This window comes from Rhyacophila brunnea, unplaced genomic scaffold, assembly GCF_057557595.1.
Source record: "Rhyacophila brunnea isolate RB1 unplaced genomic scaffold, BYU_Rbru_1.0 scaffold_21, whole genome shotgun sequence".
Classification (NCBI taxonomy): Eukaryota; Metazoa; Arthropoda; class Insecta; order Trichoptera; family Rhyacophilidae; genus Rhyacophila; species Rhyacophila brunnea.
The window spans coordinates 1660197-1678039 of record NW_028232871.1 but is presented as its reverse complement, the minus strand read 5'-3'; positions in this window follow the sequence as shown (position 1 = coordinate 1678039).

Below are 17843 nucleotides of genomic sequence, written 5' to 3'. Positions count from 1 at the left end.
ATACATATTAATATTTAATTATAATACTCTTATGTTTCCGTTATAAGTCATTATACGTGATTCCACAGGCACCGCAAGATATTTTTTTAACATGGTAACACTGGCGTCAAGTGTCATTCTATCATCTGGCATCTTGTTTTTCTGCGGGCTGGCGTATAAAAGTAAAATAATATTCTGCAAGTACATGCTAAACGAATTAACACTATCAATATCCATATTGATATACATTGTTAAATGAATTTTAGTGTATGGACTGTTTTATAGACATGCGAATTTATTTTGACAGCAGCTGTCAGTGGTAAATGGTAACACAGAAGGCGGCGTGTTCATAACAAAAGTAGTCTATGGTTAAGGTGACGCATCAGTGAAACGCCAAATAATTTTCAACTGTAGGCGCGACGAAATTTTGGACTCGCATTCAGTGAGAGAATGTCGAGCCAGAAACACGTCACTTTGCTGCGTGATGGCGACGGGTCAATTAATTCTAAAATCGTGTAAAGATGACTAAAAACGTTACCCATTTACTTTAAAAAGAAAATATGTCAATGAATATATTATTATTGTTACTAATAGAACAATAAACAGAACATAAAATGGACGTATGTTGGATTTATATGACAAATAATATTTCGTTTGACAGGCGTCATTTGCACCCGCGACCCGCAATCCGCGCATCGCCTAGCAACGATCTTTTTAGACCGTGCCTCAACTAATGCATGGCCTTAAGGATTCCTTAACTCTATACTCAGGATTGTCTATAGTTAAGTCATGCTTTTCAGCGACTTATCCTTAGGATCGAAATCTTAGATTGTGCATGCCGCTCTAAACCATTACCAATATTCAACAATTGAAAAAAATTGTCTATGAAATAATGCATTTATTTCTGGGATTTAATAATGTTGAATGTATAGTACTTTGAAGCATATTTACAATATTATGCATACATTTTGTGTCAAAAGAATTCATACAAAATTGTTTTACAAGCTTGCCATTCAGCTACATGTAGGTACATACTACGAACATTAACATAAATTGAAAACAATCAGCAAAATCTCACTTTTATTCCTTTGTTACATTCTCGAGTCATGTAAAAATAAACGACCATTTGCATAATAAAAAATGCTTTACTCAATTTGAATTGTAGAACTAGAAATGTCTATGATTTTGGAAATGCTCAGCTGTGGTTCCGTAATTTAGTTTGTTGATCTTCTAGCCTAATGACCTCTGAACGGTTGAAACGTTTATCTAGCAATGGGATAAAAGATTTTTGCAGCGAAGGACAACCATGTTATTTTTTTTTTGTGATTTTACCGAGGCTTTGACTGCAACTCGCTGTCATATCGCCTCTTTTCTTCTAGAAGGGGATCCATCGATCAGGTCCTCACTCCTATTCTGTTAAATAGCTTTACAATTTTGCCTAGCTTTTCCGTCTTATCCACTTCCAGGACACCTTTCAATTCGTCGACATTCTCATAGATATCCGCAATTTGGCAGCTGTACTCTGTGAAGTTCATATTTAGGGCATTGTAGTGCCATATGTACAATGTCCTCTAAAACATGACATTCATCGCAGAGTTGCGATTTGCTTCTTCCCATGAGCACATCAAATCTTTTGCCCATTGTGTGCCCTGTTCTTAGCCTCAGTATTAACTTAAGCTCAACCATATGATATTGTTGTACAATGTTGCTCGATCTGACTATAGATCTGAAGCAGACGCGGACACGAGAGGGAAATTGTCGGATCCAGACTCCCCCCAGAAAAGCGGAAAAATACAAATTATTCAAGTAAATGAAATATTACTTCTTCTTCTTCATCGTCAGGAACGTAAGAGTGAGGAGCATTAGCCGTATTTAGCTGTCGAATATCCGTCACCGGTATTCTACAACACGCAAGATTTATGGCCACTGGAAGACTTAAGGCATGTCTAAAAGACAAGACAGTGCCGAAGACACAAACGGACACTAACGATCCTAATAATTATTACCGTTAGCCCATGTACATTTTGTGGATATGACAACATGCAATAATTCGTAGATGAGAACCCTTACGTAAGCCTGCAGGTCAGGTATTGATTAAATTAAAGTACCTGATGATCAGGATGAGGAAAGTATCTGAAGATGTACGATATTTTACAATTGAAGCGATTAGAATCTAATAGTACACCATGTCCGATCATAATAAGATCATATGAGCCTCCATAGAGTGGAGGTTTTGGGGGGACATGCTCGTCGAAGGTCAAAATTCAGTTTTTATTGTATTTTCAAACCATGATCCTGGACACTCCTTAAACGTTGTAGATAATCTAGTTATATAATTTTGAAGCCTTATTATCCTTTATAGTAATTTTAAACATTTGATGACTGCATAAAGTATTTTTGTTACATAAAATAGTATTCTTTTAAACCTTTCGCTCTAATGTTTTAGAATATAGTCATATTTCGGTACATAACTGTGCAGTGGTGTTAAGATTTTATACATTTATTAATTTTTAAACGCATTTATAAAACTATTAGCATAATTTATTAAGAGATAATTTTTGTAAAATATTCACGATAAAAAATTATATTGATAATCTCTGTGATCCCAAATTTGACAAGAATTAGGCATTTTATTATTCAAAAAATCGGCAAGATTAACACATTTGAAGATGATTCTAAAGAAACTCATTATAAGCTATGTCTTTGATCATTCAAGTGTGATAAACATCCTATGAATAATGATTGCTTTATAATAATTATTGACATAAGAATAAGGTAGTGTTTTTTTGAAATACGCCATTTCTTTTGTCATTCCCTAGTAGTTAAGCTACAACATACGGCCGTAGCCATAAATTGACAAACTGTAATTAAAGTAGGAAGTAAAATTATGTTAACGCGCGTGTTTGAACATGTACCTAACCGAATTTTTTTTTATTTTTTTTTAAACGGTACATGTTCAAACACGCGCGTTAATATCATTTTACTCCCTACTTCAATTATAGTTTGTCAATTTACGGTTACGGCCGTATGTTGTAGTTTAACCACTGGGGAATGACAAAAGAAATGGCGTATTTCAAAAAAACACTACCTTATTCTTAGGTCAATAATTATTATAAAGCAATTATTATTCATAATATGTTTATCACACTTGAATGGTCAATAACATAGCTTATAATAAATATCTTTAGAATCATCTTCAAATGCGTTAATCTTGCCGATTTTTTGAATAATAAAATGCCTAATTCTTGTCAAATTTGGGATCACAGAGATTATCAATATAATTTTTTATCGTGAATATTTTACAAAAATTATCTCGTAATAAATTATACTTATAGTTTTATAAATGCGTTTAAAAATTAATAAATGTAAAAAATCTTAACACCACTGCACAGTTATGTACCGAAATATGACTATATTTTAAAAAATTAGAGCGAGAGGTTTAAAAGAATACTATTTTATGTAACAAAAATACTTTATGCAGTCATCAAATGTTTAAAATTACTATAAAGAATAATAAGGCTTCAAAATTATATAAATAGATTATCTACAACGTTTAAGGAGTGTCCAGGATCATGGTTTGAAAATACAATAAAAACTCAATTTTGACCTTCGACGAGCATGTCCCCCCTTAACAGATTTTGTGTTTACGAGAAACGTATGTTAGCTATTTTCTCAACAGATTAAGTCCATATTCAGACTCATACACAAATTGAAAAACAATATGTTTACTTGACCAAGGTTTTGAACCTGGGACCCACGAAGTTATAGGCAGGGAATCAGTGGCACTTGCTAGATTTTTTAAACCCCACTTCTCCCGCCGCTCTTTTTTTTTTTTTTTTTTCAAAATTGACCCCTTCGAATTGTTGTATTTCTATGTGTGCGCCTGATTTCAAGCCTTCACTGATCGATTTATCGATAACTACTATTGAAAATACCATTTTCACTCATATTTACACTATAATATAGACCTCTATAGAGTAGAGATTATTTATTTACCAGATTTTTTTAAAAGAAAAACTAGTCATTCCGCAAATCAAATACACTACTGGAACCATAAGCATTGAAGTATAATGCCGAATCAACTAAGATAGAAATAATTATACACGACTTGACAACGAAATAAAAACTATGCAGGTAGCCATTATGAGACATGTAGAGTTGGGTTTCGGGAATTCTCGAGAAATTTTCAAGATTTTCCATCCCGAATCTTGAGAATTGAAATTTTTAACATTTCGGAAAATCCCGGATCTCGAGAATCTGTTCTTGGGATTCGCGATTTCTTTATTATCAATGATTAATTGAAAAAATGATTTTCTACACGAAAAAAGTGGACAGAAAACACAAAACGTTCAAAGACTGATCGGGGCGTTTAACACAATTACGCCAACGTCTATCATCAGGGAATTTTGTGTCTCAAAAGTGTACGCGATTGAGTCTGTGTTTTTTGAAATTTTATTTTAATAAGTAATGTTTTGAATTATTTTTGTTTTCCTACTTCTATTTTGTTTGTCTTCTTATATAGATAAAAAAAATCATATTTTTTTGGAATTTGTCTGTTTTAACAGGCCATCCATGGACTGAAACCGTATGCGGTTTAGATCCGTGTGCCATACTAAACTTATGATTTTTGTTCATGAAAATATTATATTTTCACTAAATTTGTAAGAAAGTGTATGGTATAAATGGATGCGATCAGATGCTTATAATATACTTTGTGAAAATATATTTCCATGAACAGAAAAGATAAGTTAAGTATGGTACACGGTTCGAAACTGCATACGGTTTCAGTCCATGGATGGCCTATTACACTAATTTTAGGATTTTTTCAAGTTTTTTTCTAATTTCCCGATATTTTGAGAATTCTCAAGAATTCTTTTCTGGAAATCCCGAATCTCGAGATTTAGATATTCTCGGAAAATACCCAGCTCTAGACTCATGGCTTAAATCTGAAAATCAGACTAGAATGGTAAGTTTTATTTTTGGTACTGTTAGTTTGAGTTAGGTTAGGTTAGGTTTGGTTAGGTTAACCTAACAAATAATCCAGTATATCGGCTATTTTAAAAATGTGTTTTCCGCTGTATTCCTTATAACCGAAAAGTACTATATTTTTTTCCGTTAGATATGGAAAGAAAACATGCCACCAATGTCTCACTGTTATGCATCCACCAGGAAATCATTTACCGCCATTAATCCATTTGTTTTAATTTATTACTTCGCTGTGACCAAAGATTACTCAGAACTGTCCTACGAATAGTAAATTACAGTAACCGGACGGTGCATGTTTTACATTTTTCCGGTGTATTGCACAGAGTCCAAATCACCTCGTCGGAGATCACGTAGAGTGACGCAAACGGACCGAATTATACTTAACTTTCTTTTTGAACTTATAGTTATAATATATTACAGTTTATGGTTTTAGATAATTTGTGCGCCATTTTGAACGAATTAAAATTTAAACGATCATTATTTCTATTCTTGACACATGGCACAAATATTACGAACTAGATTACGATTTAGATATCTAGAATGACAATATTATTATACTTTAATATTTTAATATTATATAACTATGCAATAAACATTTAAAAAAATAAATAGTGTTTTACAAACTTAACTTAACTTAATGCGGAATCACACGATCATTTATGTTGATATAAATAATTTTATTGTTGACACGTTTTGGGAACTTATCGTTTTCCGTTGTCTGCCTGTAAATGTTGAGGAGTCAAAGGGCGGTGAATAGTTTTAAGACTTGAGCACGAGTATTTCCCAGGGCTTCGAACCATTATTTTTTTCGTTTCGGTAAAAGTTCAAGTAAAAAAATATATATCGGATCGGTTCCGGTTTCGTAAATGCATCCAAGACCCAAGACGTGTATTGCGCCTACTACAACTGAAGTGGGAAGTAAACTCAGGTTAACGCGCGTGTTTGAACATGTACCTAACCGAAAAAACCGATACTTTTACAGGTTCAGTTCCGATTTTCGTTCAGATAAAAATAACGAGTTTTCCGGTTTTCGATTGAGTTCCGGTTCAAAGCCCTAGTATTTCCCAAACACACCAGTTGTGGAAATAATTAGTAACGTCTGCACTTTGAAGAATTTCTATTTTTTTTTTGTAAATTTAAAGTACCCAGTCTATGAACTAACTAATCGCTCACTGAAAAGCATTTTTCATAAAAGTTTATAATCGTAAAGATTAAAAAGTAATTCATTTTCCTTGACTTTATCTCATTACTGATGGTCAGTATTTACCATTTTTTGGAACGGCTTTGATTCGCCCGAAGATCATACCAGTAACAGTTATTCATCAAAACACTTGTCATATTTTCTCATTGATGAGAGAAATTTGAAATATCCAGTCTGTCTGGAATATTTCTGATTACCTCGTTGAAATTACTAGCAGTTTATGGTGATCAAATGGTAATTAGGGAGTGGAAAGCCTGATAGATAATAATTGGTACCTTGCTGGATAAAAGTAATTTAAATCACAGCATCCATTTTAACACAATGCTTACGGGCCCTTTTAATTAATTTTGTAATTAACGTGTTAATTTGCATTTGAAAAGTAATTAGCAAAAACACAATTTTGTGCGGCCCGTAAGCTATGGGTTAATATTGACAATATTTTATTATAATAGTTAAAAAAATATATATATTAACAATAAATAAAGTGTTTTATTTTTGACTACTTCCTTTGGTTTTAAATTCTAATTTTAATATTAAGGGGGGACATGCTCAGCGTAGGTCAAAATGGAGCTTTTATTGCATTTTCAAAGCATGATCCTGGACATTCTATAAACGTAACTTCCTGCACCATTAAAAAAAAGATTTTTTTTGGTTAGGTACATGTTCAAACACGCGCGTTAATATGTTCTTACTCCCTATATTAATTTTAGTTTGTCAATTTATGGCTACGGCCGTATGTTGTAGCTTAACTACTGGGGAATGCCAAAAAAATGGCGTATTTCAAAAAAACACTACCTTATTCTTAGGTCAATAATTATTATAAAACAATCATTAATCGTAAGATGTTTATTACACTTGAATGGTCAAAGACATAGCTTATAATTAGTATCTTTAGAATTATCTTCAAATGTGTTAATCTTGCCCATTTTTTGAATAATAAAATGCCTAATTCTTGTCAAATTTGGGATCACAGAGATTATCAATATATTTTTTTTATTGTAAATATTTCACTAAAATAATGTCGACATAAATAATTATACTGATGATTTTATAAATGCGTTTAAAAATTAATAAATTTAAAAAAATTGAACACTACTGCACATTTATGTACTGAAATATGACTATATTCTAAAACATTAGAACGAGAGGTTTAAAAGAATACTATTTTTTGTAATAAAAATATTTTATGCAGTCATCAAATGCTTAAAATAAATATAAAGGATAATAAGGCTTCAATATTATATAAATAAATTATCTACAACGTTTGAGGAATGTCCAAAATCATGCTTTGAAAATACAATAAAAGCTCCATTTTGATCTACGCTGAGCATGTCCGCCCTTAAGGGTGCAGTAGATAATTGAAAAATTATTACTGCATTTACTAAATAATAGTTCAGGTAAGTAATCAATTTGTGTTCACGGTATTGATTTATATTATTGATAAACCAAGACGTCGATTACGTCTGATGAAATAATTGACGATAAAAAGAGAGTAAAAGTAAATCCAGTCGACAGGTATCTGAGCAAGGTGCTTTATTGAGAAAGATATGACCAAATAGATGCTAAGTATTAAACGCAAAAAAAATATGATGGAGAAATTGAAAAACGATTATGAAAAATGTAGGTGTATTATTAATTTTAAAGTATGTCAATAAAAAACATTAAAACAACCTTTATTGTGATTTGTACTGTATTTTTTTTATTGGCGGCGCTTTTAGCAGTGGACTGTAATTTGAAAGTGATGGTTAGTGGATTACAGATCTATGAAGGGGGGGGGGGGGGGGGTTACACAGGATGCCAGATGATACTGACCTTTTATATTGAGAGAGCTAGCGCGCGCTGGAGCCAAGTTCAGGATGGATGATAGACGCGACGTTCGCTCAAACCGTTTCAGATTTATCGCAACGAAGGTCAAACATATGCGTATTAAGTCATTCGATAGTTAATGACGGCTAAACTATTATAACAAGCCCGGACACGACCGCTTTCTTGATTTTTGAATCGGTCTGTATAATTGAATTAAACATAATCACTGCTGACCTTTTAATTACCTCATTCAAATAACACGTTAATTATATCTAATGGCCAATTACTCCAAACGCGCCAGTCGCGGTGTTAGCACTAAATGATTCAATAAACTGTAGTTTAGTGGTAACAGGCCTACACGCATCCGTTGTCTTGAGCTAACTGAATCTTATTCGCAATCACGGTCGTTTCATGATCCATAATTGCTGGTTGCCTGGTCTTGTGACAATAATAAATAAGGATGTGAAGAAGGTGGGGAAATACGGAATGACGGCCATCATATTTGGCCCAACCAAGTATATTTTTTATATTATATTTAAGAGATACTTAATTAAGTAAATATGAATAAACTCTTTTCCGATCCACTGCTTTTAGAAGTTAAAATAAAATTTTCAATCTAGATCACGTATCATGTTCAACCTGGTCGCAACAATGGCCAAATTTGTTGCATTTATAAAAAAAATGCGCGTAATATTGATTACGTGCGCCCTACTTACATGGGCATCCTTAACAAGTCATTTCGAAGCACACTTAAGTGCATGGCGACTCCTGTCTTGGGTAACGGCTCCTGAAACTTTTCCAGTCATCAAAAATACTGACGCTTCAAATAAAAACTAAGGGTCTGATACAATAGCTGTGGTGCAAGATGCAGGGCGATAGATCGGGATAAAGTACTATTGCACAAAACGTTGATTTTCTTTGCGTTGATTTTCAGAATTATTTATTATGCAGCCTGTCGATTGTCTCTTGAATGCCCATGATTGAGTTGTCAAATAAGCGTGCCTGTCCTTCAAGCTAACTGGATTCCAGCGGGCCACTAAATACTATCTACAGAGTATATACGGCAGAGCCACGGATTGCTGGTATGAGCTAGAAGCAAAAAGACTGGTGAGTGACAAGGATTCTTGGAGGTGCCAAGTGGTTTCCACAAAGACATCTCCAACTAAAGGGCAGACATTGTTAAAGAAGAAAAAGTTTTTTTTATTTAATATATTTTACTGTACCAAACAAAGTCTTTATTTGTACCGCAGATGTAAAAGATTTGAGATAGTTAAGCTCAAATTACATTGCCAGATTCTCTGGCTGACCGTCTAGTCCAATCGTCTACCACGATCTTGAGAAGTCACTTTTGAATCGTTCTCTGTAATCGTGACCGAATTGGAACAATTTTTATTTTTTAGGCACAATTGTTTGGAAGATTACGGAGAGAACGGAAGAAAATATCTGAATTAACCTTGAGATTTCGAGAATGGCCGCATGTGGCGTGTCCTGTCTTGTATTTGACATAACAACACAAATTTGACGTTTACGTAATGAAAGTACCTGGCTTTATTCATTATTTTAACAGACAAATCTATAGTATAAAAACCTCTTAGGGAGGTGGGCAAGATCCACGCAGGGATGTAGATCCAATAAAAAATGCACTTAGGTACGTACTTAAATTAAGACTATAATTCCACCGCTGCTAAAGTAGTGTTACCTATTCGTGATAAATTGTTGAGAGTGTGTTATTCGACAACGGTTGGATATAGACGCGCACGCCTCTACTTGCAACTGTCTGTACAAAATGTACTTAGGTACGTACTTAAATTAAGACTATAATTCCACCGCTGCTAAAGTAGTGTTACCTATTTGTGATAAATTGTTGAGAGTGTGTTATTCGACAACGGTTGGATATAGACGCGCACGCCTCTACTTGCAACTGTCTGTACAAAATGTACTTAGGTACGTACTTAAATTAAGACTATAATTCCACCGCTGCTAAAGTAGTGTTACCTATTCGTGATAAATTGTTGAGAGTGTGTTATTCGACAACGGTTGGATATAGACGCGCACGCCTCTACTTGCAACTGTCTGTACAAAATGTACTTAGGTACGTACTTAAATTAAGACTATAATTCCACCGCTGCTAAAGTAGTGTTACCTATTCGTGATAAATTGTTGAGAGTGTGTTATTCGACAACGGTTGGATATAGACGCGCACGCCTCTACTTGCATACTGCTGCTATCTGACCACTTTAACCTACTCGTGATGAACTGTTGCAAATGCATTATTCGACAACGGTTGGATATAGTACATATAGGATATATACTCTACTCACACCTCACCTCACTACTTCGCTGCATTGATGTAACACGATTAGCGCTCGAAATGGAATATTTTACGAACCGGAGCGTTCAATAATTTTACGAAAATATTAACATAGTTATATAATTGCATGTGTATTTTATAAAGATAAGTGTGTTGGATTTTTACATTATATGGAAAATCTAGCTGAGACGGTCAAATTAAAATATCAACGAGACGGAGCGATAATTTTAGGGATTTTACGAACCGGAACGGCGCTCCGGTGCACTCCGGTCCATTTCGAGCCCTGAACACGATCTAATTGGTACCAACTTTGTAGTCTGTATTCTAAGTTTCATCAATATTGGTTCAGCAGTTTCACCAGAAGTAAAAAAATAGAAAGACAACAAATATATATTTTGGGCTTGGGGTGAAAAAATACTGATAAAAATTCAAATATTTTGAAATCATTGAGAGACACTTGAATTTTATTATAACTATAATAAATATTTAAAATAATAATAAAAAAAATAATGCAGAATGAATGCAGTATAAAATGCGGTTGCTAGTTTTAAATGAATTGTTGTAAGAATATCATTAAAATGTTGATTGTCAATTATTTCGATCTTATGAAAATCATATGTGGGTGTTGTATGCAACCTGATTAAAAAAGTTGCTCTACTATACAATGTACATAAATCATTATGAACATACAACATAAATTGTATGAAATTGCAATAAACACAGCTTTGCATGTAATATATTATATTTCGTCGGACATGTGGGCAATCGAAACGTCTGTTTACACAATCATGTCATGAAAAAGTAAAGTGCCCAATAAAACGATTTGGTTTATTATAATTGGATGCCATCATAATTTAAAAACTCGCATTGTTAACGTTCATAATATTGTTTACGATAAAAAAATATTTTTGAGAATAAACAGAAATTAAAATATACATCTTATTCGGTACTCCGGTAATCACCGTGTGTTGTTCTTTCTTATTACTTCTCCAACGTTACATATTATTATTGCTTGAAACTTTCACAATTTAGATATACAAAATGTATAAATAGATTTATTTGAATCTATTGAACCCAATGAGATAGGCAACAGTTGACTATAGGCCACACCACTTTATAGCTGACTCAAAACCCACTATAGTCAGGCCGTGACACAAACCTGTACAATTCGTTGGTAGTTAGTTATTGCTCATACTGCGAATGCAATATAATGGTAAAAAGTTTGTAGAAAATGATGATTACTGTATATGGAAATAAATGGTAATACTTTAAACGAAATATGCGATCGAAAATCTTCACTTATTGCAACCTGGTTATCGCATTGCATTCTAAGATAATCAATAACTAGCACTATCATTCGTAATTTAGTACTACGGCCTGAATAGTGAATATAGTCGGCCTTGTAGTCGACTGAAACCCAAACCACAAATAATAACATCATTCAATTGCAGTTCCGATTTTTTTATTCATATTATATGGCGGCCAATTTTTAATGTCCATTATGATCACCTAGTCGAGTACAATTTATTATAAATGGTTTTACACAGATTTTAAAGGATTTTTCAATTAAATAATAATCTATCATAAGTGTGTTATTACAGGCTGATTATTAACTCATCGCGATGGATTGTATTTGTATATGTCCTGCAAATTTAAAGTTCTTTATAATAATGAACCTGCAAATCGAAGTAATTTGTAGTTAACTTAATCAGTAGACCAGCGGTTTTCTTTCGCTTCAATTTTATAAATTTAGACTCAATCTCTATAAAAGGAGGCTTTCATTATAACTTTGGTTAAAATATATCTAGTTTTGGATGTATTTTAATAAATATTACTATTGCATACTAATTGGTAACTACATAATAAGATTATATCAAAACATTTTGAAGAATTAGTTATTTCTAAAAATTAATATTCATTTTATTTTAAATATTATTTTTTTATCAAATGTATTTGTATTTTATCTATATCTAATTTAAATAAGTAACCCTTTTGCCAAGATTCAAAAAGTATTATTTTATTTAATATATGAAGCCTTCGCCTCAATAATGATCTATATTACATTTTGGCAGTTTTGAACTAAATATGTTTTGGAATATTTATTTTTTTGATCTAGAAACACTCACTTGTTTTTGATGCGTTATGTTGGCCTCCCTGCAATAACTATCTATTATACATTTGTCAAAATGGAAGATGACATGAGAGTTTTTGTTAACCCTGCGGATGCAAACAGCCTTCACATAGAAAAATTTACATGGAAAATTTGAAGAGGAATAAATATAAGTGATTAAGGAATTCAGGAGAGGCCTTTTAATTATAAATAATTTCTTCTCAACAAAATAGTTTTATTTGATTATCTCAAAATGCCCAAATGTAACATAGATCATTATTGAGGGGGAGGCTTTATATAGTAAAGTTGGTACTTACACATACTTCCAACGCCCACCAACCGAATAATTATTGTTTACTTCAATGCGTACATTTCTTCGTTTGCTTTTTCCGTGAGGTCATTGACTCAACACAATAAACCGATTTATATATTAAAAAACATAAAAATAAACAGGCCAAAAGAAAGTGAAATATTATATTTTTGATAGCACAATAATTTAGCAATTAAGATGTCAAATCTATTAAATAATATTATATAAATCAAAAATTTACCATACACTTATATGTTATGAAATACTAATTGGGTTTTGCTTTGCAGACTCTTTTCTCGACTGTCGAGGAAAACTATAGTATAATTTATGTGGAATTTTTGTTATACAAAAAATGAATTTCATTACAGAATTATAAAATAAATGAACAATAGAAATTCTAAATTAATTATTGTATGTGAGTATGTAAACAAATGGTAGCTAACTGGTATCTGGATACTAGAAACACGCGCGTTTACATAATTTTACTCCCTACTTTAATTATAGTTTGTCAATTTATGGCTACGCCCGTATGTTGTAGCTTAACCACTGGGGAATGCCAAAAGAAATGGCGTATTTCAAAAAAACACTACCTTATTCTTAGGTCAATAATTATTACAAAGCAATCATTATTCGTAGGATGTTTATCACACTTGAATGGTCAAAGACATATCTTATAATTAGTATCTTTAGAATTATCTTCAAATGTGTTAATCTTGCCGATTTTTTGAATAATAAAATGCCTAATTCTTGTCGAATTTGGGATCAAAGAGATTATCAATATATTTTTTTACCGTGAATATTTTACTAAAATTATCTCATCATAAATTATACTAATGGTTTAATAAATGCTTTTAAAAATTAATAAATGTAAAAAATCTTAACACCACTGCACATTCATGTACCGAAATATGACCATATTCTAAAACATTAGAGCGAGAGGTTTAAAAGAATACTATTTTATGTAACAAAAATACTTTATGCAGTCATCAAATGTTTAAAATAAATATAAAGGATAATAAGGCTGGTTTAAGGTTTAAGATTAATAAGGTTTAAGATTCATGGTTTGAAAATACAATAAAAACTCAATTTTGACCTACGACGAGCATGTCCCCACTTAAACTATATGCCTTTGATAGCTGAAGTATTCACCTTAAAACCTGACATTTTAGCACTGCAATTCATGCATTCAATTTATTGAATACGAGTTATACCATAAGATTGTTCATTTGCTTCTTATTTAGTGAGTAGGTATATTAATCCTTTCTATGCCGCAATTAGTTAATTGATAGTAATTAACATAAGAATTGGTGTAATTAGGGCGTCCAAAGACGCTTTGGGCACTTAACCGTATAATGGACATTTATCATTAGCTATCTTTTAAAAATTCTCAAGACGTTGCCTGGTTACATTGTTTACGAGTAATCACAGATTAATGTACTAATTGAATGTATTAATAATAAGTAATACATATATCCACCATGGGTTTTTACAAACAATTCATATATTATTAAAAAAATGTTTTTATGTCCTGATCCTTTACATAGTAGATAATACGGTTTTTATCTTATTTAATTGTATTGATTTATTACATAAGCGAGAATTATTTATATTCGTTGTCAGTGTGCATTTACCATTGGTGAGTATCCTAAGATGCCAAAAGACTAAGCCCGGATCCCAAAAAATTACTCAAACGGTTTAAAATTATTTTTTATTGGGTACCTAATTATTAAGATGTTTTTGAAAATAAAACAAGTTTTATTTCTAATGATATATTATATAACAATGATCAATACTGGAAAGCAGTTGAACATGTTTGTTATATCTAAGCGAAATTTCTACAGGAAATTTGTTTCAACAAGTTTATAAAAAAAAATACATGGGCTAATATGCGTGAGAAAAAGTATGTTCATTCTATTGCTGATGGTGTTTTAAATTTTAAAAATCTGTTTATACGTAGTTATATTATATCATAATAAAGTTACGTATCTATATTTCGGCAGTGTTTAAGCAACGCCTATTATAATAATGTCTTAGGGCTATGGGAAGATTTATGTGACAAGAATAACCATTTTCTGACACAATATCATGGCTCAATATGACTTTCAGAAATATGATGAAAAATAATATGTACTTATTTACTCTTACTTTCTGGTACAGTATGCCAGTAAAATGGTTATTAAGGCTTGTTTACATGAGCTTAGTACTCGCTGGGTGCACTAGCCACTAAACTACTTGAAACGATGAATAGAGTTTAAATTAATTGAGAAATAAAAGCGGTATCTTTAGGAGAAACAAGAAGATAAGAAAGTAAACCAAGTAGCCTCTCACTACACTGAGAATGAAGACGCAATGCTGGATCTGGCTTGGTTATATGCTGCGGATGCCAGAAGATAGCTTAAACCTGGCTTGTCTGTTTTTCAAGCCAACCGGATTCAGGTGTGCTGGAAGGTTGCTAAATACTTTTAATACTACGGTCAAGCCCTCTGCATGGGCCGATTTTAGTGAGTAATGTTTTACCAAGTACATAGCCAACATGCCAGTGTTGCCATAATCTAATTTATAAAAACATCGCTTGTAAAATTATAATATTGGAATAAATATTCGATATCTGGCAACACTACGACACGCACACAGTAACACATATTTTCGAATAACCCGGGAAAGGGTCGCGGAGGAAGCGTGAAGGGGGCGAGGCAAGTGCGTGAAAAAGTTCGTCATGTTTTGAGGGACAAACACTTGCAATAGCTCTATCTATATTTTTCTATAATCGAAGACTACGGTTTGCTGGAATGACTGAACATAGATTATTGGAGGCGCCGGTGGTGTCCATATACTTAAACTAAGGGAGAACATGGCCGAAAGAAATAAAAAAAAAACAGTAGAAGACGTGTACCTATTAGTAGCATTATAGCAAATACAAAAAATATGATGAATACTCCTATTCGTATTCTTAATTGTCACTAAATACTAATTGGGTAATAGTCGAGCAGTTTGCTAGTTGCGAGAAGTTGGTAATGATTAGTAAATATAGTGGTTTTCTATTCATTCACACTTGCATTTTACTAATTCTTATTAGTATTCGGTATATTTACACGTGTTAATATTAGTGCAAGTAGCGAGTACGAATGATTAGTAATTTCTAAGTCTGTGTAAACAAGCCTTTAGATACAGTGAACAGAATAATATGATTTTTTTGTAACTATTCGCTAATAAATATTTGACCATATTTTTTACTTATTATCTTTGGCATTTTCCTTACAAAATTAATGTAAAACATATTCTGCTGTGAAATATTCAAATATAACTGCATTTAAGTAGAGGCCTTGTACTTGAATAATTTACTACGAGGAACGTTCAAGAAATTTATTAAAGAAATTAATTCTCTCACCGTTCACTTTTTAATCCGTTGCGGACCTTGACTGCCTTCTAGTTATAAATGTGAAATTTATGTTAGTCAGTGGTGTAGGACTAAATAAACTAGTCCTAATTACCTTCAAACCATTTTTATATATTTTTATGGATAGGTTCCAAGAATTTCATAATAGTAATGATATCAATACTAAAGATCAAATTTTTCTGTGCCCAGTAAAAACCGGGAGTACATTTTTATATATGTAATCACTTAAGAATTGAATTGCCTAATAATTACTTCTTAAGAATTTTTAAGGACAGTATTAATATATTTATTTATGCTCTAGATTTTTTTAGTAACCCACACGTTATGTTGAATTTACAAGATCGTAACATATGGCTTCAAAAGAAATTAGTCTCGTTCGACCCATGCGCGCTCACTATATTAGAGCTTGTCTACATGACGCGTGTCTCGCCGCAATACGCGAGAGTGCATGTGGGCGGCTCAATGAAGTCACATGTGCCTTGCCGCGCGCGAGAGGTGAGTCGTCGCGAGTGCATGTCGACGTCTCAATGAGGTCACATGTACTTGGAATGCGTGCGAGTTTTACGCGCGAGTTAAATCGCGTCACCTGGACAAGGCTTTAATGGAGAGAATTAATAATTAAACCCAGAAGAAGCATACTATAGAAGATTGGATTGATCCAGACTGTAAATGATACGTTTATTATGATGGTATATAAGCAATTTAAATACGAATGAATTATCTATATAATATATTAACAGTTGTTTTGGTGTTCGTAATCAGGTTTTTTTTACCGTGTTGGGTGATTAGCCTTACGACGAACCCTCCTTCTTTATCCGGGCTTGGGACCGGCCATAGCGTAGGTAGAGTCATTCTCTATTACTATAGGTGGAGTTCTACCAAAGACTACGATGGGCGGGACATGTGGAGAGAATGCCTGAAGTTAGAGTGCCAAGGATCATGACGAAGTGGCTACCCCAACGGAAGAGACCCAGAGGCCGTCCAAGAAGGAGATGGGCTGACGCCGTAGAAGTGGACTGGCTTCATATAGGAAGACCCGGTAACTGGAGAAGTGTGGCGAGAGACCGGAGTGAGTGGAGAGCGGTTGTGGAGGAGGCCAAATCCCACTCCGGGATGTAGCTCCGTGTAAGAAGAAGATATTAACAGTTGATAATAATTAGTAATTATATTATGAGTGGGTATATTTTTTCAATTATATAAAATTAATAACACGTAAGTCATCCAGTTAGTTTCAGCGATTGAACTAAAAACGCGAAATATGTCTTGGGAAATAAAACAAAATTTCGTCGGTCACTGACAAACAAAAACATAAATGGCAATAAAATTCAATACGTGTAAATAAAATGCAATGAAAGTGAACGATTTAAAATAAAACGATCGAAATTCGTGAGTACGTACAAAAACTTGAACTTGCAGTTTTTATGACGCTTACCCAATGATTATTTCATTTCTTTAAATTTAAAATTGCATTCTCTCAAAGAGTCGAGATTTAAGAGTGATTCTCAAAGTTTAGAAGATATTTAAAAATAGATTGTACGTATTTACTTAGTTACTTTAACAATTAATACCAAATCTGTCATATTCTATAAAATATCTTATATTTAATGCCACTACACATTATAACCAAAGTCAAAATATCTAAAAAACAAAATCTGAATGTATTTCCGCTTCGTGCAATGACAATACACGCAGTTTTCTCCCCTTGCACCCATGCGTACAGAAAAAAATATACGCTTGCATCAG